General features: G+C 41.1%; 1 protein-coding gene across 1 annotated transcript in view; it reads left to right on the forward strand.

Moving 5' to 3' along the window:
- WIPF1 (WAS/WASL interacting protein family member 1) overlaps nucleotides 1-12897 on the forward strand; it is a 127673-nt gene that overhangs the window by 32552 nt on the left and 82224 nt on the right. The gene's annotated exons all lie outside the window — the stretch shown is intronic.

Raw genomic sequence — 12897 nt, forward strand, 5'->3', positions numbered from 1 at the left:
CCACTGAACTATTTACCCAGACTCTCAAATAGGACATAGGTTTTGTTTGTTTTGGGCTACAACTGGCAGTGTTTAGTGATTACTCCTGACCCTGTGCTCAGGGTCACTCGTGGCAATCTTGGGGGATCATATGAGGTGCCAGAGACTGAACATGGTTCTATTGGATGCCAGGCAAGCACCTTACATCATATACTATTGCTCTGACTCCTAGGACATAAGTCGTTTTTTTTTTTTAATATCTTTATTTGAACACCGTGATTACAAATATGATTGTAGTTGGGTTTCAGTCATGTAAAGAGCACCCCCTTCACCAGTGCAACATTCCCACCACCAGTGTCCCAAATCTCCCTCCTCCCCACCCCACCCTCGCCTGTACTCTAGACAGGCTTTCTACTTGCTTCATTCATTCACATTGTTATGATAGTTCTCAATGAGGACATAATTCTTAAAAAGGCATGCTATATCACGAAACAAAAATACACAGATATTATTACCTATAAAAAGTCATTTGGGGCAGAGTAGTATAGTGGTAGGGTGCTTGTCTTGCATGCAGCTGACCCAGGATGGACCTCGGTTCCACCCCCAGCGTTCCATATGGTTCCCAAGGAGCAATTTCTGAGTGCATAGCCAAGAGTAACCCCTGAGTGTTACCGGGTATGGCCCAAAAACAAACAAACAAACAAACAAAAGTCATTCAAAAATTCAAAATGTTAGTCCAAGTAATAACTATTAGAAAACTTTTTGGCAGAGAGATAGCACAGCAGCGTTTGCCTTGCAAGCAGCCGATCCAGGACCAAAGGTGGTTGGTTCGAATCCCAGTGTCCTATATGGTCCCCCGTGCCTACCAGGAGCTGTTTCTGAGCAGACAGCCAGGAGTAACCCCTGAGCACCGCCCGATGTGGCCCAAAAACCAAAAAAAAAAAAAAAAAGAAAACTTTTTGGCTATTTAAAAATCTCACAAAAGACACATTTTGTTTATTTTTTTATGTAAGGATTCTTTTTCTGAAAGAGCAGCAGTTATTAGAAATATTGACTAAAATTCTCTCAGGCCTCTATACATTTAGACTTTCTTCTCATTCTACTGATGTACTTGGGTTTTTAAAAAATAAGCTAGCCTTATCCAGAATATAAAACTGTATGTGCCCACCACTATCTCCAGGAGCAATCAGTGTGTGTGTGTGTGTGTGTGTGTGTGTGTGTGTGTGTGTGTGTGTGTGTGTGTGTGTGTGTGATTGGATGTCTGGGCTAAATGCACACATCACTTTATTTCTACCAGTCATTTTAATCTAATAGCTAAAATTAGTCATTCTAGTTTTGGGGTAATTTTCATGCTGAATGGAACATTTGATACCCAGTTCAATCAGGCCAGGCACCCATGAACTATTCCCCTGCCTCTGAACACTTTGGTTCCCTGTGCCCTCACTGCAGCTGTGGACCTTAACTCCAATGAGTAAGAGGAAACATAGCATTGGAATGGGATAGCCACGGCTAGTTTCCTCTTGTGTGTTAATGATCACACAGTCTCCTGGCTTAGACCCCTTGATTTCAAGGAATCATTTTATCTTTTTTTCTTTAAGGAAAATATTTTCACTGGAAAAATGTCTTAAAAACCAAAGAAAATGGTAGAGGGAAAATGTGTTATAATATAAGGGCAAGTTGATAATGTACATCTCTCTCTTTATTTTAGTTCTCTTGCTATTATTTTGAATCTGCTTGTTATAAACATTGACTTATCTTTGCACATTTGTTCTGTGGAAGAATTTATCACTCCTTTTAATTTATATATTTTATCACAGCTATGTGAGTTATGTAACAAAGCCTCCACAAATGCTATGACTTCAAACACTAGTAATTTTACTAACTCACTCTGGACTTGGCTCAGCAGGACTCCTCTTCTGCTGTTCTTTCCTGTGGTCACATGGGGGCTGTGTTCTGACTTTGAGATAGCAGGATGGTCTGGGGAGTTGCAATGACTGACTTCTCTCCCTTCAGCTAGATCTCTGAATGGTCTACATGGTGTCTTATATCCCCAAAGCCTTTTACCCTGCTCTAGACCTTGTCAGGTAGATAGCTTTATTGCTAAATAGCTAGTCACAGGCCTGGCCAAAGTCCAGGGGAGGGCCCATATCATGAACAGTAGTAATCATGGTTCACCAAGGCCTCTAGTGAAACTGAATACTCCAATCATTCTTTACACAATGGATACTCATCAAATGTATACCAGTCAATGAAAATATAGTCATGGAAAAGCAGAACATGGCCCCCACCTTCCTGGATCTCAGAGTCTGTTGGGGACACAGGAAAAGGAAATCACAGCTGGGGACAGGGTGAAGCTGGGATAGGAGGCTTGTTGGGAGCCTTGGGAGTATGCTCAAAAGACTCCAAAATCCAGTTCTGGTCTGTGAGTGTGAATCTGTGGAATTGAGTAAAAATGATTGCTTTACAAGGCCCAGAGAGATAGTACAGTGGATAAGGCACACAACACTGTTTTTTACCTTGGTACCACATCATTACCCAACCACCTCCTGGGAGGCTTTGATCATGGCCAAGATGTCCCTGCATTGCAGCCCCCAAGCAGCACTGTATCCACAGAAACTCACATGAAACTGTGACATCAGTTGACCCATAATCGCAGACCTCCTTGGAGACATACCCTGCCCAAAGCAGAAAAGCCGGAATGTTCCCAGACCTAGAAATGAAAGCATGGCGTCTCTGTGGAAAAGAAAGGAGCTCTGTGTGGCTGTTGACCAGAGAAGAAACACAGAGAGTGGAACTTTCAGGGGCCTGTGGCTGAGGGGAATGGAGGACTCAGACTTAGACTCAGGTCTTTGTGAAATAAAGAACTTACCGCATGTTGAGTGTCTGGTAAACCATGTGAGAAAATTAGACTCAATCTATACCATGGCAGGTGATGATTTTCAGCAGATAACACATTTCAGATAAGTCACATTGCCTGTAGCAGGCTAAGAGTGGAGGCACTTAAACCTAGAAAACTCCCATAGTGTTGTTTCCAGGGCAGGCAAGGAGCTGTATAAGAAGGTCAGCAGTGTGACATTCAGGGATGGACTCCAGACATAGGACAAGGTCGAATCCATGAGTCATGCTCATTCATTGGTAGATTCTGAGGGTGAGCAGGAAGCGAAGAGGTGAAAACAATACTTAGGTCTCAGGATTAGGAAGACAGTCATGGTCTTATCCTGTCCAGTAGGGTACCCTGGAGAATGGTCAGAGTTGAATCTTGCCCGGATTGGCTTTTAAATATCAAGGCAAGCCACAAAGAACACACCAAATCTAATTCCTTTGTGTTTTAGTTCACTGCTGTTCTTTTCCAGACTAATGATAAAGTGTCAGGTCCTCAGGGGCTTCCTAACTTCTACTTAGCTCCCACACCCATCCACACTTTGCCCCTTTTTGTTTTTCCCCTATCCTTCCACAGAGAAAAGTAAAATGAGCAGATCTGAAGCAATTCTGTCCAGAGATAGCACCTTGAACTTACTTCTGCTTGTAGAGCCATGGGTCACAGACACTGGTAACGGAAAGTTCTAGAACTTGAAGATAAAAACAGCAACTCAGATCACAGGATTGAGAAGTACAGGCAAAGGAATTTGGGAAGAAGTTGGGAAAAAAAAGGGAAAAACTCAAGCCAGTTAAAAGAAATTTAAGAAGTGACTGAAGACATAACAAAGGCAAGGAAAATGAGTCATTGGAGGAGAAAAAGGAAAAAAACTAGGGAAAGCACAGAAGGAAAAAATGGCCACATATACTCTGAAAGACTGACGGTTGCCCCCCCCACACACACACCTACACCTTCTCATTTTTATTTTTTGCTGCATCTGGTGATGCTCAAGGCTCCTGGAAAAGTACTCAGCAATAACTCCTGGGGTGCTTGGGGGAACCATAAGGGATGCCAGGGATTGAACCTAGTTTGTCTGTGTGCAAAGCAAATGCTCCACATGCTTAGCACTATGGACTCTTGTCCTTTATTCTTCCTTTTTCACATCTGTATCTTGTAAGCTAGACCAGAAAAACAAGTCATTTTTTTTAAAATCCTGAAAGTCTTAGAAGGCAGAAAAGGAGTTCCTTAGGTAAGGTTTCTTATGGTATGAAAAAGGAAATGATCAGTTAATAGATTAAGGTAATCTCTGGTCCTTGTATTGAGAACATGAGCCTTGAGGGGGGAAAAAAAGAGACAGAGAGGAAATCAAAGAGTTGTCTGTTTCCAAAGGATCTGACAGAGAAATATTTGTAGCCTGGGAGAATGGAGAGGGAGTATTGTTCCCATCATCAATTTTTAATAAACATAAATGGTAATACTGAATTATGCAAGAGGAATGGTATAAGCATTAAACAATGAAGGATAAATAATTTAAATGATAAAAACAGCCTCTGTCATATGTTTGATGAATGAGAACTTCATTTGGATTTTCTCTGCGAAGAATAGAGGAGGATTTTTGAAGGGTGGGGTGTTTTAAAACAGTTTTTTGGCTCGTTTGTTTTGCTTTTGTTGTTATGGGGCTTGAGCCCAAGGCACCATAGATGTACAGTATCTGCTCTAAAACTCAGCCACATCTCCTGTCCAACTAAACAAAATAATTTTTAATATTTTTTCTTATTTTTATTGCAACCATTATGATTTACAAAGCGTAGAAATTTGCCATTTTCCAGTAGGTTATTGCAGTAAGCTCTAAGTTTGCCTGTTGCACAGCTGCTGCAAGGCTTGCAGGGGCCACTCAGGGACACCAACATGTAGCGACACTGCCTGGGACTGAGAGAAAAGAGAGAAGTAGAAATCAAGTATACTTTTTATTCCTCCTGGAGTTAGGCCTGCCTCTGCTCAGGGGTTTCTGAAAGAGGGGGACAAATGGAAATTCATCAGCTAGAGATGGCAGGGGAGGCCCTGGTTCAAGAAAGAAAGAGAAAGGGATAGATACAAAGCAGGCAGCATCTCTCCAATGCTTTATCTCTGGCCCCCCACAGACCAGTAGGCACTGCTCTAGTCACTAACCTGGGCCCCCTTGCAAAGGTCCAAGTTTTTTCTTTTATACCCAGCTTGACAAGGGGATGTATCCAGAAGGACATGTTCAGGGTGTGTGTCCAGGTTCAATTGCCATACATCAATATTAAAGTCCTTCCTAGTTGGGCTTCAGATATACAATGAATTAGGGCTAATGTTGACTTCCCTCCAACAATGTTACCCAAGTGCATCCCATACCACAACCCTCTGCCTCTGTCCCCAGCATGCCAGTATAACAGATCCATTTTGAGTTTTGATTTTTTAAAGTTTGGGTTTCTTAATTTCATTGTTGTTGACTTTGGCTCGGAAATTTAGTTCTGTACTTTTTTTTTTAACACCACCAATACACCTAAGACCATTTAACCCCTGGCCCCAAAACAAAATTTTAAGGATAAAATCCAATGGCAGTGGTCTGCCAGGAGTGGTTGTCAAGCTGAGAAATGCTGACTTCCATGTTACTGTAGTGTCTGGTGCTGCTGAATATCTGAGCAGTGCGATGTAGGGTCCATATTCTACCAGGTGGTCAGTAGTAAATTGTCATTCAACTCTAACTTGAGTTCTCGCTCAGGAGATCAGAGAAGCTTGTCAAGGCATGGGAGGACAGTGATCTCTCTTCCTTACAGAGTCCCAGACTCACAGAATACTGAATGAAAAGTACCGTCCTTGCACACATACTGTGTTTGGTAAACTTCTCTCTCAAAGCTAGAAGAGCTAGAGGTGTTGCAACCAAACAAGTGTCAGCACAGGTTTCCTCCCGTAAACCACTCACCTATGGTTTAGAGGAGCTACATTCATCAGAAACATCATATTATAGTACGCAGTGATAGTGGCTAAGAACACCGGTGCTGAAGTCAAAAAACTTTTGATGTAAACCTGCTTTTCACATCTCACACACTTTATCACTTTTGTCCGATGAACCTCCCTGCAGCTCCATCTCCTTGTTTGTAAAATGGGTTCAGTGGTACTTAGCCCAGAGGATTGTTCAGTATTGGGTAACATGCATATATCAGGAGATCAGCTCAGAGTCTAGAACACAGTACATGCTCAATAGCTTTTTATTGAGCATGGAATAATAATTTATATTGAATATGGAATAATAATATAATGAATGTTTCTTTTCCAGGCATAAAGGAATGCTATAAAGATTAATAGAACCAGGACCTAAAAAACATAATCTTGGAAAGTATCCACCACCTAATCTAAATTTTAAAAATGACCTGTGGCCACAGAAAATTCTAGAAGATGCAATGTTTTGAAAAATTCAGCTCCTAATATTTCCCTTGGCTCACTCTGACCTGTTTGGCTTTTCAGTCTTTCTCTAAGAAGACTTTGAGTTTACCATCTCAATCTAAATCTTAGTTTTATAAAATTCAGTGATTTTCTTCAAATTTTAGTTTTTCAAATGCTTTAGTTTAACTTGGAGTTTCTTATTCTTTTGTGATACTTTGAAGATAGGGGAAATTAAATTTTTCCCAGCTGAACAGTTTTAAATTCATGCATACCAACAGAACTCTTGCCAGCTCTCTGCTATTATTCCAACTCAATATATTGACTTAGCAGCTGTGGGGACATTATATCACTCTGGAACTGTAACCTCTCACAATTCAGAATCCTGTTATCCAGGAATAAAGTGTGACTGTTTGTGGTTGATGTTCTATTAACAATACATGCTTATTAACAAAAAGGTTAAAGTGGGGTCAGAGAGAGAGAATATGTGCTAAGACTCATCTTTGCATGCTGCCAACCCTGGTTGATCCTCAGCATTGCATATGGTCCTTTAAGCACCTTCAAGAGCAACATCTGAGCAAAGAGCTCAGAGTATACAGGGGCCAGAGTAATAGCATAGTGGGTATGACATTTGCCTTGCACATGGCTGACCCAAGTTCGATATCTGGCATCGCATTTGGTCCCTCGAGCCTGACAGGAGTGATTTCTGTGCTCAAAGCAAAGAGTAATGCCTGAGCATTGCTGGGTGTGGCTCAAATAAAAAAGGGTTTGGAATATCCTCCAAGCATCATGGACCCACTCCACCCAGAATGATTTATCCAAACAATTAGAAACTGAAGATGCACTTGTGTTTACATGGCTGCAGATATGCAGCCATTTCAGCCTGTTACAACAGGATTTGTTTTTCTTTGGAGGTGGTGGTGGAAAGAGCATTGTGACTACTTTGTCTAAGAGCTATGACAAATTACAAAAGGGTGATTTTTTTTCACTACTGCCTTTTTCATTTGGGAATTCTAACTTTTAGATATTGAACTACCAAGTAAGAACTACAGCTAGATTCTGGAAAGGCTGTGTGTTTATGTTCTGGTCAACATAGATAGATTCTGGTTGAATCTATTCTTTAGTCTTTCCAGCCTTGCATCAGGCATAAGCAGAGACTCTAGCTGGGTTGTGGGTAATGCAACCCGGGGCTGTTTCCACTTATTCTAAGCTAAGACCACATATCTCATGGAACAGAGGACAGACACCTCTACCACAACATTTTTGAATTCTTGATCCATAGAATCTGGGAGGATAATGAAATGGCTGTTTCATGCAGCTAAATTCTGGGGTCAGTTGTTATACAGAGGATTCTCCTGATGAGATTTCTGAGCTCTGTCTTGCATAGTTACTGTACAATTAAACAGGACATAGTTACTGTACATAGTTCCATAACCACATGTTCCCATCAAAATGTACTATATTATTGATTTTTTAATACAGGATAAACATGGAAGAGCTAGTTAATAAGTTGACAATTATACCTGGGATCTAGGGTGAAAGACAACAAACCATGCTTTTATGCAATTTTATGCTTTTTTTGTTGTTTTGGTTTTTTGGGCCACACCCGTTTGATGCTCAGGGGTTACTCCTGGCTAAGTGCTCAGAAATTGCCCCTGGCTTGGGGGGACCATATGGGATGCCGGGGGATCGAACCGCGGTCCTTCCTTGGCTAGCACTTGCAAGGCAGACACCTTACTTCTAGTGCCACCTCGCCGGCCCCAGCTTTTATGCAATTTTACAACTTGAGTGAAAGGATGTGTTGTTGTTGCTTTCTGTTGAGCAATAACTCAAGTGTTACCATCTCTAAAGTGGAAATGGCAGCTTTCCTTGATAATGATCAACTAGAAATGCATGAGAATTCATTTGTGCCTTTAAAAGTAATGTAACGTTGGCACACATAAACACTCATGTAATAATGATTTTAGTCTAATGGATAATGTTAATAGTTTGTATTATTAAGAGCATTCACAAAGCTATTGGTACATGAACAGGAAGATTAGAATATCAGAGGCAATTGAACAGCAGTAACAGTCTTAATATGTCCATTTGGAATCATTTTAATAGACTTTGTGTGTGCTTGGTACCAGGAATCATGAAAGCAAGCATACACTTTACTACTGAATTGCACTCACACACACACACACACACACACACACACACACACACACACACCACAGTGACCCATTTTATAAATAGATCATTTCGAATTTTGAAAATTTTTGGAAAATTTGGTATGAATCAATTTTAAAAATCAGGGTGTGGAATATTAGAGAGAAGATTCCATGGAAGAGTGTATATGCTGTCTTTTTAGTCTTTCCAATCTCTGGCTTTTCAGCACAGCGAGCCCCTGAACCAGATCACTGTGAGTCAAAAGCCATGTTCCCATAATGAGGTACAAACTTCCTAGAATATGTGGTTCTTATTAGTCTGGATATCTCTGGAGCAATAAGCTCTTCCTTGGTATGTGTTTGCTCCACATATGACTGTCACACCCACATTCTTCAGGTAAGTTCCTGCTTGGGATTTTCTCACTTCCTAGCCTATAGGGCAGAGATCCCTAGGTGTTGGGAAAACAATCAAGAGCTTCATTTCTGCCAGAGGCTCTCTGTCTTACTGTCGTTTGGATTAGATATCTGCATCCTTGTTTTTGTTTTTGTTTTTGTTTGTTTTTGTTTTTAAGACACAGGATTAATCACTGGACAGGAAACTAGGAATAGACCCTGAAAACTGCTAGGTGTGACTCCAAAAAAACTTTTAAAATGTATTTTCTCAAGACAACATCTATTGTGCACTTTTACCTTTCATCCTTAACCTACAAAGCTGAAGTGAGCTTAGACTTGATTGTGAAGCGCTGTCCCAGGGGCATGGTTATTTGGTGAATAAGGACGATTCTAGTAAATGTCCCAGGATACAGGAAGAGGTTGATGGAAAGGAGACAAAGAGGGTTTTATAAGCAGTTTTACCTTTTTAAGATCTAGACATTGTAAATCAGATTCATATAGAATCAGAGTGAGTGTTTTCCAAGTTTTCAAACCCTTCACCTTTGCGCATCTATAAAGAGTCCCCCATGTGAGACTGGTGAGCTGGACTGGGGGGGCGGGGGGGGGGCGGCGTGGTTGAGACCACAGCTCTTCTGTACTCTCTCTAAATAATCTCATTAGATTCCTGCCAGGTGCCTGGTCCTTCAGTCCCTTCCAGGAAAGTGTTTTTAGACTCTCTGAGAAACTGGAACTCCCCCTGGAAAAGTCTGAAAGGAAGTAGGCTCCTCCTCCCTTCTCAAAGCCAAGATTTCTGCCCCTGAAGTGCTTATTCCCTCTGTGAGAATGGCACCCCAGATCTTTCCTTCACCAATTTGGTCAAAGAAGAGCACAAGGGAGAAATGATCCAGGAATAGAGGCAGTTTATCATGAGCCCCAATGCTCTGCTGCAGCAGTGTTTCTGGAGCAATCATCACTTCTCTCTTTGAGAGAAGGGCTTGTGGTTGCAGAGTATGTCATGTACACTGATGATACAAACCTGAAACTGTGTTGTTTTATACCAGTACGACTGACATTCAAAGTATAACCTATGTATCGCAGAACTATTCACAATAGCCAAAATCTGGAAACAACCCAAGTGGCTGAGAACAAAGTAGTGGCTAAAGAAACTGTGGTACATCTACACAATGGAATACTAAGCAGCGGTTAGACAAAAGGAAGTCATGAAATTTGCTTATACATGGATGGATATGCAGTGTATTATATTGAGTGAATGAGTCAGAGGGAGAGGGATAGACTGAATACTCTCATTCATTTGTGGTATATAAGAAAAATAAAAGAGTGTATGGTAATAATATCCAGAGATAATAGAGATCAATAGAGATGAAGGCCAGGAAGACCAGTACGTGGTAGGAATCTTGTCACAAAAAGTGGGGGGGTGCATTTAGGGCAGTGAAGGGATCACATCATGGCAAAGATAGTTGGAAATGATCACTCTGGAAAAAATTGGGTGCTGAAAGAGGATAAAGTGATAATCATGGTCCCCTTCAGCTACAATAATGTAAACCACAATGTCAAAAAGGAAGACAGAGAGAGAGAGAGAGAGAGAAAGAGAGAGAGAGAGAGAGAGAAAGAGAGAGAGAGAGAAAGAGAGAGAGAGAGAGAGAGAAAGAGAGAGAGAGAGAGAGAGAGAGAGAGAGAGAGAGAGAGAGAGAGAGAGAGAGAGAGAGAGAGAGAGAGAGAGAGAGAGAGAGAAGTAAGATATTTGACCCAGAGGCAGGCAACGGCAAGGATGGAAGGGAAATTGGTGACATTGTTAGAAGAAAATATGCACTGGTGAAGGGTGGTGTACATTGTAGGACTTAAACTCAATCATGAACAACTTTGTAACCATGGTGCATGAATTAGAAAATAAAGTATAAACCTGTGTTACTGCCATTAAAAGCAAGTTTTATTTTATTTTCCCTCATCTCCATTTTTCTGCTATTTGGTGCTGTGTGGCGGGGTTTACTGTCATGGGTGAAGTATTTGCCTCTATTCAGAATTACTTGTGATTGCTCTTTCTCAAATTCCAGATGAAGTGGCTGGCTGCCAGTTCTGAGCCCTAGGTGAATTTTTCATACACATGTCAACAGTCCACTTTGAAAGACCAGACTCTGGTCTGGCATGGGATACTGCTGCCAAACCCATGGCCTAGACAAGGACTTAGCATAGCTCTGTTCCTCAGCTCTGTGTCCTCTGGAGGATTGGTGGCCCCATTTTTGTAAGCTGCTGTCCACTGAGAAAAAGTAATCTAAGGTGTTGTCCATAGTTTGGTTGGGGCTTCCTAGATTTGTATAGGCTTTTAATTTTTTAGAAGCTGAATGGCATATTGTGGTTTCTTATCAGTAATAGTTCTTGGGGAGGATGTTGATTCCTGTTTTTGGTTTGGTTTTGGTTCCTGTTTTTGGCTGTATAAACTAAATCTTTGTCTCTGATCAAATACTTTTTTATTGTTGTTGTTTTGGGCCACATCCATGGTGGTCAGGGGTTATTCATGGCTCTGAACTCAGAAATCGCTCTTAACAGGCTCCGGGGACCATATGGGATGCTGGGGATCAAACCCAGGTTCGTCCCAGGTTGACTGCATGCAAGGCAAATGCCCTACCGCTGTACTATCACTCTAGCCCCTCATCAATTAATTTTGTTTTTTTGGTTTTTTGGTTTTTTGGTTTTTGGGTCACAACCGGCAGCACTCAGGTGTTACTCCTGGCTCCATGCTCAGAAATCACTCCTGGCAGGCACAGGGGACCATGTGGGATGCCGGAATTCGAACCAATGACCTTCTGCATGAAAGGCAAATGCCTTACCTCAATGCTATCTCTCCGGACCCTGATCAATTAATTTTTAAGCTGACTTTGCACATATTGTCACACCTTTAGTGGCACACTATTATCACCTTTTCATTCCCTTTATGTCTTTTTTTTTTTTCATTTGGGAGGATTTCACACTTATAAAATCTAGGTCCTAAAAATCTTTGCATTCTTTGATGAATATTACAATCCATGCCAACAGTTTTCCAATCAAAAAAGAATGAAAGTTGTCATCAGCTCTCTCTGTTTTTTGTTTCAGTCTGGTATTTTTTGGTTCACACCCAGCAGCACTCAGGGATTACTCCTGGCTCTGAACTCAGAAATTGCTCCTGGCAGGCTCAGGGACCATATGGGATGCTGGGGATCAAACCCAGGTCTATTGCATGCAGGCAAATGCCCTACCCTATCCTCTGTGCTATCACCAGCACCTGGGATATTTGTTAACTGTGTTTCTGCTCTCACCCTTTCTCCAAGGCCCTTGATATATGGGGTCTCTCAGCTTAAAATGCTACTTATGCAAAATGTCCAGAAAGCATTTTTCAGTAAACACAGGTTACCAGACACAGAGACATTGGGTCCTTTTGTATATAAACTTGCCCTTAGAAACTTCTCGGTGTCCATGATAGTACTCTTTGTTCCATAAATACATCCTGAAAATATATAGGGCAGTCACATAGTTTTATTTTGGATGCCTCCCAGAGCACTCACTTTATCTCTTTAGATGTTAGTGTCATGAAAAGTAAACAAAACAATAGGTGCTCATATACAAGATGTAGTGCTATTCATTCAGTGACTGAGTAATTAATTCAGTCTTGAGAGATCAATATCTTTTGGAAGTTTACCCTTTTCAGAATCATGTAATTCAGCCTAGCAGCAACCACTTCAAAATTCAAATTACAGCATGCACACACACACACACACACACACAAATACACACACACATGGCAAACACATATAGTTGGGTTTGATGTTACTCAGCTGGAAATGATCCACATGCTAGTGATAAGTGAAATAAATTTTGAAGTCTCATATGGTCCAGATTCTGTTTGGAGCCTCCTTTAAAGACAATGTATTCCAATACCAGAAAGCCTTGAAGAATAACATATTTCTTTAACCCAGAATTTTCTAAAAGGTAAGACTAAAGGTTTTACACTTCACACCTATAAACAACTTCTCCCAAATTCTCCATCATATCTGTTTTGCTATGGCTCCCAATAAACCTCTCGGACTCTCTTATATATATAGTTATTCTTTTGCCCCCAAACTTTCCTCTTTCACAACAAAG

This window comes from Suncus etruscus, chromosome 5 (assembly GCF_024139225.1).
Source record: "Suncus etruscus isolate mSunEtr1 chromosome 5, mSunEtr1.pri.cur, whole genome shotgun sequence".
NCBI lineage: Eukaryota > Metazoa > Chordata > Mammalia > Eulipotyphla > Soricidae > Suncus > Suncus etruscus.